The sequence below is a fragment of the Urocitellus parryii genome, chromosome 8, assembly GCF_045843805.1.
Source record: "Urocitellus parryii isolate mUroPar1 chromosome 8, mUroPar1.hap1, whole genome shotgun sequence".
NCBI lineage: Eukaryota > Metazoa > Chordata > Mammalia > Rodentia > Sciuridae > Urocitellus > Urocitellus parryii.
The window spans coordinates 136,163,418-136,182,028 of NC_135538.1; the positions used below are offsets into that span (position 1 = coordinate 136,163,418).

Genomic DNA, 18,611 nt, shown 5'->3' on the forward strand with positions numbered 1-18,611 from the left:
CCCTGCTTTGTCACTCTGCATATAAAAATGCATATGTGTAGCATATATAATATACATAATTATGTATATATGCATAAGATATGTACAGCACATAAGATAGCATATGTAATTATATGAATAATATGTAACCTACATAATTATATATACTTATATGTTTTTTGTAATTATATGTGTGTGTGTGTGTGTGTGTGTGTGTGAAGGAATATTTTCCACATCTCATTTTTAAAACTAATTTTAGTATAATTTCAGAATCTTTCAGAGATTTTCTGGCTTTTTTGTTTGTTTGTTTGTTTTGGTGATGGTAGGGATTAAAATTTTGAGACAGCGTCTCACTAAGTTGCCCAAGCTGGCCTTGAACTTGTGATCCTCTTGCCACTGTGCCAGGCACATGTCTCTCTGAATCCTGATACAGAAAGCCTGGCCTGTTGAGACCTAACTCAGAGCAAGGCTGAGGTTGTGGTCCTGGATCTGACCTTGTCTGTGGAGCACAGTTGTCACCCATGACCTGTTCCTGTGTTGGCTTCCATTAAGCTCTAGCAAGGAGGTATCCACAAATGAAGAGCCTGACAATGTCTTTTATTACTTGGGAATATTGATTATTTTTTATGTTGAGTTTTTTTCCAAAGGAAAGGAGAACATTTCCTGCATTTGATAAAGTCCTTTAGTGTATGTTGTGGCTTATTTTGTATATTGAGCTCATGACATTCCTTTGCCAAACTTGGCTTCTCCAACAGCTCAGTTTGTCAGGCTGGGTCATCGTCATTTGCTGTGTACCTTGTGTTAGGTAGTGATGATATCGGTAAGTGAAGAGAGAAGAAAAGAAATGGTGGAGTCGCACTAATGATTGCACTTCTCTGATCCTCAGAACTGCTTGTGTAAGGGTCCTAAATCCTCCCAAGACAGTTCCTTCCTAGTTGTAGTATTTCCTTCTCTTGCCCTCATTCCCTTCTTGGCACTAGAATGGCCAGTTTTCCGTTGGCTGCTACTTCTTACTCCTGAATCTACAATTAGCTTGCCTCCTGGCCTGGTAGAAGCCCACCAAAGAGAATTTTTAGTTTTCAGTTCTTCTATACTTTCCTTCCGCATCTCATCCATCCTCCCCTCCTAGACAAAGAGTCTTCCAGAATGGACTTGGCTTGCATTGAGGCTGTGATGTTGCTTGGAGGACCTGGAAGTATGCCACAAATTGTGAATCAGCTATAGCTCTGTGTGTATGAATGGTTCGATCATGTAAATCTCTTCCAGAAAGAACATGTATTGTCTTGAGCAACTAATAAAAAAAGAAAAAAAAGAAAATTATTAGCATCAGTGGAGAAATGTTTAAGACCCTTGAAGCTAACTTCAGTTCATGTTAGCTCTAGGCTTTTTTTTTTTTTTTTCTTTTTCTTTTTTCTCCCAAGAGATAACTCATCTTTGGGAAATTTAAAGATGTTCACCCTATAAAAGTCAGTGAATAGGGATGACTGACAAGAGACCACAGAGCCCTCTACTCATTAGAATTTCCAGCTTACCAAGTGTAGATGTCTGACAGCTTCTCCTATAACATCTTCTTTCTCTCATTTTCGTTTTTGTCTTCTTTCTGACTCCCACCCTGCCTGGTCTCAGAGCATTCCTTTTATCTCTCAGGAGATCACTGCTTCCAAGAAGTTCTTTCCCATCACTCATTAGCGATGTCACAGTTATGACTGGGTAACAAGATTTTCTTCTCTAGGTCTTGTTTTCCATCTGTGCTGAGCCAAGTGCTTATCTGCTGCATCTTGTCCAACCATCTGTCCTGAGTTTTTGCTGTTGTTGTTTTTGATATTTCCAGTTAGTAGTTTGGAGCAGCAGCTTTTGATGTCTTTTTGTGAGGTCAGGGTTATCTTCCCCTTTTATACTCTTAATCTTCTCACCAAATGTTTCCTAATACTGTGACATTTGACGACAAGTGTTCTAGGACATAGCCATGACCTGTGGTTTTGAATATATGTGGCTGCATTCTCCCAAATTTTCTTAACAGAAACATGTGCTATCAGATGGGGTTTCTAGCTCAGTGGTAGAGTGCTTGCCTAGCCTGTGTGAGGCACTGGGTTTGATTCTCAGCACCACATATCAATAATAAAATAAAGGTGCATTAACAACTAAAAAAATATTTAAAAAATGCTGTGGCAGGCACTGTTCTAGGTGCTGGTGACAGTAGGAGGTGAGGGTTGGTGTAGACACAAGTCCCTCCTCTTAGGGAGCTTGCAGTCTTTTTCACAGAATTAAAAAACAAACCTTTTTGTTTTTATTTTTTGGAGATGTGGTCTCACTGAATTGCTTAGTGCCTCACTTTTGCTGAGGCTGGCTTTGAACTTGGGATCCTCCTGCTTTAGCCTCTAGATTCTCTGGGATCACAGTGTATGTGCCACTGTACCTTACTAAAGAACATGCTCTTAAAAGATAAAGAAAAAATCCTTCTCCATTGACTTAAAAAAATTTTTTTGTAGTTGTAGATGGACTATATGCCTTTATTTTATTAGTTTATTTTTAACCCAGTGCCTCACATATTGTAGGCAAGTGCTATGCCACTGAGCTACAACCCTTGCCCTCCATTGACTTTTTAATACATAGGTGGGAGAAATCAATTACTGGTCAGTCTGTCATTATTTCACACTCTGATTTTAGGCAATATAGTTATGGAGTCTTTTTTAATTTCATCATCAAAATGATGCTAGGACAGGGGATGTAGCTCAGTGGTACAGTGCTTGTGTGCCATGCATAAGGCCCTGGGTTCCATTTCCATCATTGGGAAAAAAGTTGGGATTTAGGTGTTTGGCTCCATGGTAGAGTACTTGCCTAGCATGTACTGGTTTGATCCCCAGCACCTCAAAACAAAGTGGTGGTAATTTTAAGGCAGTTGTGAGAAGTGTGCATGTGCATGCATACACACACACACACACACACACACACACACACACACATACATCACACATACACATTTCTTTAAGCTAATTACAAGAGTTCCAGATTAATTCAAGGTACTGCTTTTATAGATTTAAATGAGCCTTTGCATTTGTTCTCTTCTAGAGTAACAAACTGTTTAATGTTTTAAAAGTTGTATACTTTTAAAAATGTTTTACTTAGTTCAGTATAATTTTACATAATCTTGGGGTTCATTTTGACATATTTAAAGTTGTATACTTTAATTTATGTGTTACCCCATATAATAATTTTGTATTTCCCCTACATTATAGTAAGTAGCTTTTATGAATGGTGTGAATGGCAATAGGTATTTTATTTATAAGAACAAATTTTGACAGCTTCCCCATAATAGCCTGAAAAGACAGGCCTGACACATGAAAATTATTTTCTTAAATCCCATGTATTAAGCAAAAGCATCAACTCATTTATTCTAAGTTGAACTTTTAAGATGTTTAACTCTTGACATTAATATTGTAAAGAGTATGTTTCTCCCATGTGCTACATTTTCTTTGGAATTGATATTCCCTTGGAATGGAAGAATTATGATGGTTGATTCAATTTAACAGCAATAACTACCATCCTAAAAAATGTAAGAAATGTTGATCAAATAGCTTAATGGCACTTTTAGTGTATAATGTGAATCAACTTCCAAATTTAAGCCAAAATTTATCTTTTTTTATACTTAGGAGTCTGGAACCTTCAACAGAGGTCTTAGGGCTTATATCATGTACAACCACAAGAATGTGATATTAATTAGAATAAGTTATACTACATGTATGAGATGTCAAAATACATTCTAATGTATATCAAAAAAGAATAAAAAAAATGGAAAAAAAAAGAAGTCTTAGGACCTGATATTTTTTAACCTCCATACCTGTTTTCTGCTGACTCATGGCAGATGACTGGATGTGTTGGGGAGGGATTAGTTATACTTACAGGCTTATGTTTTCTCATGCAAAGGTTTCTCTCACATTCTGCACAAAACTGACAGGTTCTGTGCACCTAACTCATGATTCCTTACTCATCGCCTTTTTACCACTGGAATTTCGAATTCAGTGGGACAAAAGATCATCAAAGTAATTCACATGTCTATTTTTTGACAATTTAAGATACATAATATATTTATTTTTAAATTTTTAACGTTTAAGACAGCCTAAACAAAATAACTTAAGAGTTTTAGGTCTGGGGTGTGGCTCAGTAGTAGAGTGCTCTCCTAGCACATGCGAGGCACTGGGTTTGATCCTCAGCCCCACATAAAAATAAATAAATAAAAGGAAAAAAGTAACATAAGAGTGTTTCAAGCAGAATGTGCTCATGGTGAATGTGGCTCAGTTTTTCTATTTGAATTACAGAAACTCAAGGTTGACATGCCTGTTTTGATGCCTTGTGATTGGTTAAGTCCCCCTTTTTATCTCTCTGGGTGTGGGTTTAAACAGTTGCAGAATGGAGGCTGTGTTGTTTTGCTTTTTTTTTTTTAATTTATTTTTATTTTTTAATTGTTGATAGACCTTTTTTTTTTTTTTAATATTTATGTGGTGCTGAGAATTGAACCCAGTGCCTCACACATCCTAGGCAAGGCACCATCACTGAGCCCCAGCCCCAGCCCTGTGCTCTTCTTACGTGGAAAATTTCTTTGCAGATATGTTGTTAGAAGCATGTGCCAGGCCTGGGGGGTGTAGCTCAGATGCAGAGTAATTACCTAGCATGTTTAAGGTTTTTTCCTCGGTACCTCAAAAAAAAGACCCCAAGTAAACCCACGTACTATATATAAATAACCATTTCATATTCTTTTCACTATCAGAAATAGGCATGATTCATATGGTGTGATGTGTATTCAGCCTTAGGAGAAGGCTTTGTTAGACGTCACCTGCCCCTGTGCCTATTTATTTTGATTAGTTCATTCTTGCTATTATGGTCTAATATAGGAAACTTGGTTTTATCCGGCCTAGGAATCTTCACTCTCATTCTTAGTTCTTTCATTTGGTAAGATTTTAATAGAATACTACTTTTGAATGAGTTTTTCTAATCTTTGTTTCAAAATTCAGTACTGCTTCAAGCCACGCTCTGAAGGTTGAGTGCCAGAGGGTTGGGCAGGAGGCAGATGAAGAGGCCTGAGAGGCTGGGTGACCCAAATCCCTAAAATACTCAATTTGAGAGTAAAAGAAAATCTCCACTGAATTATAATTTCTAGGAAAAAGAAGCTTAAGATCTGTCTTTTGAAAAATAACCAATTATTCCTACTAGTACTGCTAATGAGTTAGAGATTTAACTACTCCCCCCTTGAATTCTAGGTATTCAATAAGTTTGTATAATAAGGTTTCATTATGAATATTCATTTATTAATTTCACAAATATGTGCTACTTTTTCATATATGAAGTCTGATGACATATTTCCTCCATTCAACAAGTTCATCATCTCATGGGAGAGATTAATATATCAACAACTACAACAAAATCTGTTATGTGGAGGATCACTGCTAGATAGGCAGATACGTATGTGCTGTGAGACAGTTTCCTGACTCGGGAACATCAAAGGTTTTCTCATGGTAGTTGTCAGGATGAGCAACTGGACAAAAAGGGTGGGAGGGCTTTCCTTGGCTGAGGAAGTTGTATTTGCCTATGTGTCTGTATGTCTGACATTTGGTGAGAGGTGACCAAAAAGACATGAGCTTTTTTAGATATTCAGGAATGAAGGTAAAGAATTTAGATTTTTCTGAGAGTATTAAGCAGAAAAGTGACCTTATAAGACTTAGATAATTTTTTTTTTTTTTTTTTTTTTTGCACCAGTGTTTGAATCTAGGGACTTAGTCTTCTGGGCCACTGGGATTACAGGCCATTACCACACCACCATATGATTGCCACCATAATTAGTTATGGAAAATGACAAACCCCTCCAATAGTGAGACCTGGAAAAAGGGGAGTGAGAAGGAAAGCCATATATTGAGAGCATTGATCCTTTTTCAATACATTTTTTCCTGGTGATAAAACAAACCCTGGGGAGGAGGGTCGCCATCAAATCTAGAAAGACACTCTCTGGGAAGAGGCCAAAGCATTAATCCTTCCCTAAACAAGTCCTTTCCAGATACCAACCACTGACCCCAGGCTTTCCATCAAGTCTAGTAAGATAAGTCCCAGTGACTGACTGCTGACCCTAGACTCCCTCCCATTTTGCCCAGTAAAATAGACCCCAAATTCCTGAGTGCCTAAGTTGACATCCTCATTAATTAAGTCAGTATAACCTACATAAGCCCAGTGCCTTCCTTTGTTCAGTGGCTCATTTTCCACCAGGAAAGTGGGTACTTTCCTGTAGGTATAGTCCTATTCCTGAATAAAGGCTGAAATGATCTGTGAAGTTTGCATCCAGCCTTGTCTTTTTGTTCTAACAACCATGCCCACCTAAGGCTTGATCATTTTACCAGCAACCTGGATTGCTGACCAGAGGCACACATATTGATTTTCAGTGGAGAACTGTATGTGTGATCTATGGTGAAGATCTGAGCTAGTGGCATGGGAGGAGACAGAAAGATGGACAAATTCCAGAGAGATGTGGAATTAGAAGCAATAAGTCCTGACAACTGTCTGGATCTGAGGAATAAAGGAGAAGGAAGACTAGAAGATGCCTCCCACTTTTTGGGAGGGTGGGTAATCAGGTGGTGGTTTGGAGCCGTCATCTATGTAAATGCATGAGATGGTAGCAGATTTTGGATCCATTGGGTGTAAGATGCCCAAGGATACCCAAGTTGTGAAGTCCTGCCCAGTCAGGGGCATGTATGGGTGGGATTGCCTGAGAGAGACTGGAATTGAGGGAACTTTATATATGATTGGTAGTTAATGCTGATTATATTTAAAGGTAGGTGGAACCAGAACAGGGTATGTAGTAACAGACCCAGGGATGGAACTGTGAGCTCACTGACTGGTGGTGATGTTGGGAAGACATGGATTCTTAATGGAAATTGAGAATGTTCAGAGAGGTGCAAGGACAGCAGGAAGAGAGGCCTTAAAAACTGAGGGAAGGCAGTTTTGAAGAGGGCGTAACCAATAGCATCAAATGCTGCAGAGAGTTCAAATAACATAAACTCTGAAAAGAGGCTGTTGATTGTCCTAATAGGTCATTGGCAAGACTTGGAAATGGCTCCTGTGGGGAGTGGAGTAGGCCCTAGCATTCACTGGGTTAAGCCATAGATGGATGAGAAAGTGAAGACAAGAGCTGTGCCATGTTTAAGTCTCAGTGTTCCTGGGAAAGAGACCTGAGGCCAGGAAAGGGAGCTGTGACTGGGTGGGGCTGGCAAGAGAGGGAATGCTTTTTACTTTAGTGGGAGAATTTGGGCATGTTTATGTGCCCTAGTGACTGAGTCTTGAGGTTTGGGCTTCAGCAAGAAGAATACTTCCTCTTCCCTGGGTGAGGGATGGAGCTGGAGAAAGGGAAGCCTATGTAGCTAGCACTGTGTGTGCTAGAAGGGAGGAGGTGGGGTTGGAAGGAACGACACTCAGCCATTCTGTATATGTGCATAGAGAATGATAACTACTGAAGCCCAGTTTACTAGGCCATGTGATTTTTGTGATAAAAAGACTGCATGGACAATGTAAAAACTTAGATTATTTATGTCTTTAAACCCCAATGGATACAAAATTATTACTTAATAATATTCACATTTATTTAAAGAATCTTGGTAGAAGAAAAATTAGAGACTTCATTTACCAGTTTTTCAGTCTCTTAGAGGGTTTGTTCAAATTATATCCACATCATTGGCATTTTGGAGCTTGCGAACAACAGAGCAGCTACAACATGAATTTTTAGTGCCAATTTTGACCACAGTGAGGTGTCTAGGAAGGCTGAAGGTCAGGAGTTTGATTGATTAGGTGATTAAAATTCCTTTTAAAACAAATTAGAGGTGGCAGGTTTGCCACAGGTGAGACGTACTACAAGGAAATGAATCTCATTAGTGTATGAAACTTCTTGGATCATTAAAAAAAAGTTTAAATGACACACGTGTGTGTGCAAAGGAATGACTTGTGTATTTTATCACCTAGTGTCTAGAGTAATTATTTTTGTACATTTATAAATATAATGCACAGGCCCTAGATGAGGTATGTTTTTTTAAATTTTTAATTAGATACTGTAATACCCTAAGTAGTTCAGTTTAGCCATGTCTTATTTTTACATTTATATTTAGTTCTTCTGTGTGGCTGGGTGATTAAATTTGTGATTAGGCATTTGAATTTGGGATCCCTGACTTAGGAGGAGGTAGAAAGGGCAAGGAAGAAGCCAGGACAAGTGTGTAGAAAGGGAGGAAGGGACAAAAAAATTTTTGAGAAAGGTCAAGAGTGGTAAAATGGTCTTGCTTGTGATAAAAAGTGAAACAGGATTAATGAATAGCAAGACTTTGTTTTCTCCTCTCACATCTATATGATAGCTTTAACCTATGAATTTTTTGTTTTTTGACTAATAGCAAACATTTAGGAAATACAGTGAACCCAGTTGGTTTTCATGTGGTCATCTCAGCTTTATGTAATGTGTGAAGATTCAGCTGAGAAAGTAAATGTCCTCTTCATCTGATGTGAGTGGATGTTTTGTTGCAATGAAGGAGAATTTCTGCTATAAAGAAGCCCAGGTGTGGAGAATCTCTTTGTAGAAGGCATAGAGCTCCCTCGAAGAGGTGAAGACACTGCAGTGTGGAATGTAGTGAACCACAGAGGCAGGAAAGCAAGACACGAGCTGATATTTATGAAAGACTTTCATGTGCTAGGCATGTGCTATGTACTGCTCAGTTTATGGGTGGTTAATCCTTATGACTCTAAGGATTATATATATCTAATACTTATGACTCTAAGGTTTTATATATATATGTATATAAAAAGTGTTGATTCCAGTGGAGTTTTAAAATATATATATATATATATCTTCAGATGTGGAGTTAGGTACTATTCTTTCTTATTTTTTCATGAATGTAAATTTTAGTGTTTTGGCCAGGTATGGTAGTAGTACGTACCTGTAATCCCAGCAACTCTGGAAGGCTGAGACAAGAGGATTGCAAATTTGTGGCCAGCCTTAGCAATTTAGCAAAACCCTTAGTAACTTAGATGCTGTCTCAAAATAAAAGGACTGGAGATGTATTCAGTGGTTAAGTGCCTCTGGGTTCAATCTGAATAAATGAATAAATAATGCATTTTTGTGTTTTTATTTTGGTAAAATATACATGACATAAAAATTCTTACCATTTGTAAGTATATAGTAAATGTATCCCATTGTAGTGCAACTGTCACCACCAGAATGGGTTTTTTTCTTTTTCTATTTTAAAAAATATTTATTTATTTATGTATCTTTAGTTTTAGGTGGATAAATTGGTTTGTTTTTATGTGGTGCTGAGATTGAACCCAGTACCTCATGCATGCTAGGCGAGCACTCTACCACTGAGCCACCACCCCAGCCTCTAGAATGGGTTTTTTCAAACCCAAACTCTGTACCCATTGCACCCTAACTCTTGTTTGTTTCTCCCTACCTTCAAACCCTGGCAACCACCATTCTGCTTTCTATCTTCATGAATTTAACAACTCTTAAGTGCTTTTGTGAGTGGAATCATACAGTATTTGTCTTTCTGTGACTGGTTTATTTCACTTGACATAGTGTGCTCTAAGTTCATCCATTGTTGTAGCCTGTGTTGAAGTTTTCTTCAACTGAAAAATATTCCACTGCATTAGAGACTACATATTGTGTCTTCGTGTCTCTGTGGACTCTTGGGTTGCTTCCACCTTTTGGCTATTGTGGATAATGCTTCAGTGAACAAGGGTGTGCCGTTACCTATTCTAGTCCTTGCTTTCAGTCTTTATATAGTCAGATGTGGAACTTCTGGATCATATGGTAATTTTATATTTAATTTTTTTTAATTTTATTTTTTAGGGACCTGGGTACTGTTCTCTACAGCTGCTTCATCATTTTGCTTTCTTACCAGCAGTGCACAGAGTTCCAGTTTCTCTATGCAGAAGGTGGGTAGTATTCACCTTTTAATGTTACAGAGGCAGAAGGGAGGCACAGAGGGAAGGGAGTGAGCTTCACAGAGGTTAACGGAGGTCACATGTCCAGTTTGGAATTTGAACTCATCAGCTCAACTCCTGAAACTTAATTCCTGTGACATACAGGTAAGATGAAGCCCAAAGAGGGTAAGGGACGTGGTTAAGGGCCTCCTGTCTGATAGTGTCCAAGCCTGGATTCAAAGCCTGCTTTCAGAGTTCATGTTGGGAAGCATTTTTAAAATTAACCAAAAAGTCATCTTTTTTTAATGAAAGTCCTTTTAAAAAGTATTAATCTTTAAATGTCTCTATATAGCCTTTCTCTGCTTTTCCAAATTCATGCTTTAAAATCTTATTATATATAATATCATCTTAAAAAAATGTCTGCAACATGTTTGATTTTCTTTTTATCTTTCTTGGGTGATGTTTTCTTGGCTTAAAATATTAGAATAAGTATTGATTCTAGTGGAGTTTTAAAATATAGCTCTGCTCTATCCATCCCTGTCAGAAGTTTGCTTTTCAATAAAACCAAGGGGAAGGTATCTAAAACTGGATTTAAGTTGGGGAAGTCTGGTGGTAGCAGTGGTAAACATTGAGGACTTGTTTTTATGTAGATAAAGTGAATTTTCCAGCTTTTATTAATAAAGGAGCAACACTCTGAAACTTACGCATTGCTCTACTTAATGTTTTAATAGATTGTTTGTTCTCCCTCAAAGCAGCATAGAGGGCTATTCTGAAAGGAACGCCATCCCTAGGGGATGTTGGCTCAGCTAGGCCAGTGCCAGTTCATGTCACAGCCTGTCTCTAATGCCTCTCACATTGCTGTCAAGGAGGTGCCTCCTGAAAATAGAGATGGAAGGCCTCCTGGACCCTGCCTCATCATTGAGCTGGGGATCCTGGGTGTGCTTGGTTCTCAACATCTCTTCCGGGGTTGAGGGAAGACAAAGACCTCTTGTCCTAGCATGCCAAAGGCCTATAGTCATGCTAAGACAAATTCTCTGATCTGGAAGATACCTTCAAAATAATCTTTAATTCTGTGGTTCCTAGCTATGATGACACATGACAGTCTATCTGGGAAGGGACTTTTAAAAATGATAATGCCAACTGACTTAGGATGTAGCTCATTGGTAGAACACTTGTCCAGCATGCATAAGGCCCTGGGTTCAATCCCCAGCCCTGGAGGGTGGAAGAAAAAAAAATGCAGAGTGCCATCTCAGGTATGATTGATCTGATGTATGTGCCACTGCTGAAATTTTTGAAGATTCTGAGATGATTCTGGTATATGGCGTGATGTAGGACCATTTTGCTTTAATACCTTGTTTTAGGTTGTAAGAGTTTTACCGTGACAAACATGCGAAAATGTTGTGTTCTCAGAGTAGCCTTGGTAGTTGATATTGTTAGAATGAGTTCCTCCCATTAGAAGGGAACTTCTTCTCCACCTCTTTTTCCTCCTCCTTCTCTTTTTTTATTTGTAGTGGAAAGTTATTTTCCTGTCTTCCTGGAGTTTGTCTTTGTATTTAAACACTTTAGTGCTTGCTACTGTGGAAGATAGGCCTGTTTACTTTCAGGTATATAGAAGAAGGACAATAATTCGTTCTCCTAGATTTCCATGGAAGCTCTAGATCATTTTCTGGATTTTGACAATAGTTTCATTTTGTAATCTGTAGACTTTGATGACATTTGTGGTGATAGTTCTGATAGTTCCTGAAGGCTGCTCACATAAACCTGACCTCCTCTGGTGAAAATAGGTATAGTGCATTCTACTTTCCTGTAATGTGAACAATTGGCCGTATCATAATTTAGAAAATCTTGGTGCATGTTTGAGTGAACCACATAGTCAGTCTTATCACAGGAGAAAGTCAAGATATTCCTAGAAAGAGAGGCTTCAACTCAGATTGAGTGGAGTGCTTGACATATGTTGCAGAACTGAACTAAAAGACACATCATTTTAGAGGCCCAAAGATGTATTTATGACAACAGAGACACATTCAGGGGAGAATGTGGGCCATTTGACAATGAGATGCTTTTGGGGTTCTCAGACTCTTTGTTTTAAAGGAAACTTGATGAGGGCTGGGCATGAGAAGGTATGTGAGGATGATATCAGTCTGGTTATCTGAAGGCCATATATGGTTGTCTGGTCAGTGTTAGTATCTTTAAAGAATGGTATAGTTCCCATTATCTGATCAGTAGATAATGTTGGATCGGACCCTAGGTCATATGTTTCTTAAAATATCATCTCCCTCTTTACTTTGTTACATAGGCTAATTAACAGTGCAAAGGTATTTTTTATAAGTGAGTAAATGGATAGTAAGTCTAAGATTTACAGATTTCCCAGGAATTTGGGAGTGACAGGCCTGGGAGGAATATTGGCTTTTGGGGTGAAGGCATTTGATCATAAGGCTTTTACGTGAAAGTTAGTTTCCTTGTCTTTTTTGTCCTTTCTACATATCTCATTTCTTCTACCTACCTGAATCTGAGGGTTCTTCAGTGTGGAGGAATGCTTTGTCTAAACAAACTGTTAGGGCCCTGGGAGTGTGATGTATCTGGCATTATGCTGCTTCCCTAAGGTCCCTGGTATGTTGGACTGTGCTTTAAGGTTATTTGTTTGATAGTATATCAGAGTTTGGAGATGAGATTTAGAGCTTGGTAGAAACAATTGTCCTCCTCGCTTTGATTTTGTTTTAATAATGAGTGATTTGCTGTGAAATTTAAAAAAAAGTCCTTATTTTGTTCTCAGTTTGTATATGAGAGCCCTGTCAGTAGTTGGAGGAGGGAAGATGTATATATGTACGTTCTGTATGTGTTAGAGACCTCCCTGAGTTGTAGAAAATGACTGGGTTACTTTAGTATCTGAGGACTAGGACTCTGCCCACTCTAAAATCATTTTTGATATAGCTAGGGCAGAGAGAGAGAGAGAGAGAGAGAGAGAGAGAGAGAGAGAGAGAGAGAGAGAGAGAGAGAGAGAGAGAGAGACAGAGAGAGAGAGAGAGAGATAGTCATAGTCATCCCTTACCATATGTTTGGAAGCTGATTCCAGGACCACTGCAAATACCAAAATCCACAGATGGTCAAGTTCCTTATGTAAAGTGATGTAGTAGTTGTTTATAATCTGCGCACATCCTGTTGCATACTTTAAATCAGTTCTATGTGACTTATAATAATTAGCTCAATGTAAATGTTGTGTAAATAGCTGTTACACTGTATTGTTTAGGGAATAATGACAAGATACATAAGCCTTTACATGTTTAGTGCAGATGTAACTTTTTTCCCTAAGTACTTTTGACTCACAGTTTGTTGAATCCATGGATGGAACACCCACAGATATGGAGGGGGACTGGACTGTATGTGTGTGTGCTTATGTATGCATGTACAAGTACATATATTATAAGCAACTCTAAATGTTGTATCTATTTTTAGGCACATTTGGCTGCTGATTCAGAGTGACATGATCGAAATTCTCTCTCTGATTTATAAGGAAGTCTTAGAAGGGACATTTGCTGCTGATCCTCCTCATTACTCTTTTCAAAGAGAAGCACACTGGCTTGGGCATGACATTCCCATTTAGATGATTTCTAACAGTTGTGGGCACTGGGAAGATAACTCTCCTCTTATCCTTGTGCAGATTTCTTCTCTTAGTTAATTACCGAGGTGACAGGTGTGTGTGCAGGTGGGGGGTTGGGTAGGGGGCACTGTTGAATGAGAGAGACAGATTGCTTAGGTAACAGGCAGGGCATCTGGTCGTTTTGAAGTCTCAGAAAATGAAGACTCTGCTCCCTGAGGAAAACTTCCAGGGGTTCTTGGATCAGTTGGCATGAGTTTTCTAATCTTTGCTCATTTATTTCCCCTACCTCCTTCTCTGTATTTATTCCCAGTTCTTGACTTCCAGGGGGTGGTTAGTTATGTATGTCACTAAGAAATGCTTGAAGATTATAGAAATGAGGCCCTTTTTTTCTGATTTCTTAATTTAGGTTTTAATATTTTAGGAATTTGAAAGGAAAATGGCAGCAAGGTAACAGCAAGTTCTCTCTAAAAACCCAGCCCATTGCTTTTTTGAAGATGTTCTACTAGTCCATCCTACCTCCTGAGTCTTTCGAAGTTAGAATCACTCATTTATGTGTGAATGCACTGGAGTTGAACCCAGGGCCTTGCAAATGTATGTATGTATGTTTGTGTGTGTGTGTGTGAATGTGTGTGTGTGTATGTATATCTGTGTGTATGTATGTATATGTGTGTGTGTGTGAACACACACACACACACACACACACATTTTTTTTTTGGATAATGAGAATTTAACCCAGGGGTACTTTGCCACTGAACTACATTCTCAGTTCCTTTTATTTTTTATTTTGAGATATGGTCTTACTAAGTTACTAAGGCTGGACTAGAATTTGGGATCCTCCTGCCTCAGCCTCCTGGGTTGCTGGGATTAGGGTTATCAGTGTATACCACCATACCTGTCTCAAAGCCAGCATCATCTCTTTTTTTCGTTGTTTTTTTTTTTTTGTTTGTTTGTTTGTTTTGGTACCAGGGTTGCTTAACCACTGAGCCCCATCTCCAGCCCTTTTTATTTTTTGAGACAGGCACTTTTTAAGTTGCTGAGGCTGGCTTTGAAGTTGGTATCCTCCTGCCTCAGCCTCCTGACTGCTGGGATTACAGATGCACCACTGCCCAGAAAAAACAGCATCATTTCTAAGGGAAAAAATTCAGAATAGTTTGTATCATCTTCATGTAGGAAGTATAGAGTCACATGTTATGCAGGTTGAGTGTCCCTTATTTGAAATGCTTGGGACCCGTGGTGTTTTAGGTTTCTGATTTTTTTCCCCCAGATTTTAGAATATTTACATATGCATAATGAGAGATCTTGGGGATGGGACCCAAGTCTAAACATGAGACTAATTTATGTTTTGTGTACACATAAGCTGAAGGTAATTTTATACAACAATTTTAGTGCACTTTTAGTTTGCCACCTGTTACATGAGGTCAGGTGTGGAACTTTCCACCTGGGCTGTCACATTGACACTTGAAAATTTTTAGACTTTGAAAAGTTTTGGGTTTTCAGATTTAGGGATGCTCAACCTATGCTAAGGTAAGGCGGAAGGGGCAACAAATAGGAAATAATTTTGATCTTTTAAAACAAAAAAGTTATTCCAGTTTCTTCAAATTGGGGTTAAATTGGTGAACCCCACAAAAATAAAAGTTGGTGTCAGATGATCTCAGTGAACATTTCCTTCGTGTTAAGCATTCAACTGAGAAAACAAAGCTGAATACGGCACATCCCCACTTTTGAGAGTTTACCAAGGAGCTCCTTATACTGCCTGCCGTTTATTTCTTAGCTATGCATTTTTCCACGGTTATCAGTCATGCCCCATCTACCCTTCTTGTCATTTACAGACTCCAGTTGACACTCCTATCACATTTGGCACACTTCCTCTTTGGAACTCTCTGCTTGGCTCCTCCAAGTGTGGTCTGGGAGCCGCAGGCCCCACCCCAGACCTGTGTTGTTCAACAGGAACCCCAGGTTACTGTGTCCGCAGAGTGTTAAGGTGGAGACTTTTGTGCTGTGGCCGGACAGGGATGAGACTCTGCATTTCTAATGAGCCTCCAGATACTGTTGATGCTGGTCTGTGGACTGCTCTAGAGAGCCTGTGTCACCTTCATGATAATACCAAAGCTGTTTGGTTATCTTGTGATGTGGGCGGGCATAGGCCTTCTAAGTTCCTCTGGTCTAAATACTCATGAATGGAGTTGAGTCAAAAAAAAAAAAAAAAAAAAAAAAACAGCCAGTGTCCTTTGTGTGAGCACAGTTTTCAGAGCTTCACCAACACACTTACTCCTGAGCCAATCTCGGGAGGCAGACATTGATAGTATCTCTAGTACAAATGTGGAGCTGAGGCACAGAGATTGAACCGTTTGTCCTAAGTCACATGAACAGTGAGTGAAAGAACAGGGCCCTGAGCCCAGCAGTGTGGCCCTGGTATCCAGGCTTTGAAATGCTTGCTGTGTGTATCCTCAGTTTGGTGGGCAAGTGGAGCCTCATCATAGTTCAGAAACAAGAATGCCTTGGTTCGGACAGTGGAGTGCTTCCTGAGTGCAAGCTGAGTGTAGGGCTGTGGTAAGTATGAGGGGGGCTTCGTGACAGAGTGGACAGTGCTATTCATGTTCGAGAGATGGGGTGGTGGAGGAAGAGGACACCCAAGATGCCCGCTTCTAAGGAAGAGAGGACACAGAATAGCAAACTTTTACTCAGCATTAATAAGGGTTTACATTTATTTCATTTAAACCTTGTAATGATACTTTGGCATAGGTACAAATTTTGCAGAGGAGAAAACAGAGGTTTAGTGAGTTTAGGTAATTTTCCTATGGCTGCAGAGCAGAGTAACATAACTTGAATTTTAAGTCAGTTCTCTGTGACTTCAAAACATGTATCTGAACCTTTTTGCTTTGCTTCTTCTCTGGGCTCACACACAGAGATGTTAAGATACAGAGGAGAGACAAGACCTTAGTCATGGACACTGGGGTACAGAAGTGCACAGGGATGAAGGTGAGAATGCATGAGCAGCACCCAAGGCTGGACTGGAGCTCTTAAGGTCTCCCTGGGTGGGGCTGGTCCTTAGGGGTGGGCACAGGGCTGAGTCTCCATGTGGGGATTAGCAGCCCCATGGTGAAGTCCATATCCATCTGATGAGTAATGTTTATTAGGATTGAAGACATGTCCTTAGCTGCCAGGTGTTCTTCCCTGTGTCAGCCTAGGAGAGGCCAGTCCGGCACTGCCGTGACTCTTGTTTTACACATTCGCATCATGTGCCAACGCCTCTGCTTCACTGGAAGGAAATTGCAGTTTCTGCTTTCCTAACTGTGGACATTCCTCATTGCTCTCAATGTGAAAATCTGGACCCGTTTCTTTAACCAAATGATTGTGTAGCCCTGTGTGACTCCACATAAATTTTTTAAATGGATAGTTAAGCTGACAGCACGTGAGGTGCACCTGGGGAAATCTCTGTCTTGGGATGCTCATAACAAAGGGAATTGACTGGGGTGAGCAGATGGACACTGTTCATTTTTTGGCAATCATTGACAGGCACGCAACACCTCCAGGTGGCGTTCCCTGAAACTGCTCTGCGTGTTATAGCCCCCCATGCCCTGCGCTTTGGTGGAATGCTGATGGTCATTTTCGCTCTCTAGGTAAGGTGGTTCCTGGGCTCTTTATTCTTGATATCAGAGGTACACATTAATTATAGAAGATTATTTTTTAATTAAAAAAGCATCAAAACAGTATTACAAGAAGCTTAGAAATAGGGAAAAACTTACATTCACTATCTAAAAACAATCATTATCCATTTTAAAAATTTCTTCCAATGATTTCTCATAGTTGTATCAATTGTTTTGTATATTTTCCCTATCGCTGCATAATCTCCATAGTTACCATCTTAATGATTGCATAATATTCTGTTGTGATGCTACACCATTAATTATTTAACTCATTATTGACTAGTATGTTGCTTCCAACATTTTTAAATTGTTAATACTATTGTGAGTTATATCTTTATATATGTAGTATTTCCATATTTTGAGTTCTAAAATGTTTCCTGTGTTAGAGTCCCAGGTGTGGCATTAATGGGTCAAGGGTATGAACATTTTTATGGCTTCTAAAATGTATTGCCAGATTCTTTCCAGAAGGGTGGAGCCAATTTACAAGAGCATCACAAAGGCATTTGTTTCCCAGATGGCCAGCCAGGGTTAGGACTGAAGCCGCTCACAGCAGAAGAGGAGGAATTGTGTGTGTGTTTAGAACTAAACCTCTGTGGCGCCATGCATTGGGCTTACTAATGACAGTATACTAGGTGTCAAATGTCAATATCATAGTTACCCAATTCTGTTTAGTAGAGTGGTGTGCTAGACATGGGGTAAAACAAGTTCTCTGTTTCCTGTTTCCCTGGGATTTGTACTTTTGAAAGTCAACAACTATGAAATGACATAGACATTGTGACTAGGTTCTTAGTGCCTCTTTACTTTGGGGGGGTACCTAATGATTTAGAAGTAGAAGCGGAAGTCAGAGGAATTTGGTAGGACCAGCAGGGGAGGGCATTGGAAGTACCTCACCACTGTTCAGGAGAGTACCTCACCTAACCTTACATGGTAAGGATAGTGTTTTCATTGCTGAATGGAATGCTTATGTCTACAAGGATTTTGAGGTCATACCTATGTTCAATGGAAAAGGTAGTATGATTAATTAGCAGTTTGTTTTGACTTTTGTCATTGCAGTTTTTTCCTATTTGTTATTCTTCCAATTCGATTATAAACATTAAGTGCCTTAAAGTAGGGTTTATACCTTCTAAAATTACTAATTTTTTATGCATTACCTATAAAATGTCTAGTGCATTATTTTGTTTATGATGTACACCTGTGGTCATTTTATGTCTCGCCATGAATGAATGGGGAAATTATCATTTCATCCTCATGGTCCTGAACATTCTGCCAAAGCTCTATAGTTAGTAACAGGATCCTGCAGCCCTTTTGCTCACATGCAAAACCTCAAGCAGACTTCATGGGGTAAAGGAAAAAGAAATTTCAGCAGGGGAATTTAGAGAAGGTCTTGTGAAAAGACCTCTGACTCATGTACGCAACCTCCCAAGCCATTTGACAAGACTGCCTTGTTTTGA

At 39.3% G+C, this 18,611-nt stretch overlaps 1 protein-coding gene across 8 annotated transcripts in view; it reads left to right on the plus strand.

The window, feature by feature from the left end:
* Positions 1–18,611, plus strand: part of Fars2 (phenylalanyl-tRNA synthetase 2, mitochondrial) — a 507,072-nt gene that overhangs the window by 31,145 nt on the left and 457,316 nt on the right. For 6 of the 8 annotated variants that reach the window (XM_077801819.1, XM_077801818.1, XM_077801821.1 and 3 more), the window contains one exon: positions 9,842–9,927. The exons of the other annotated variants lie outside the window; for them this stretch is intronic. The gene's annotated coding sequence lies outside the window, so the exon portion shown is untranslated. The remainder of the gene's footprint in view (positions 1–9,841; positions 9,928–18,611) is intronic. 8 annotated transcript variants of the gene reach the window in all.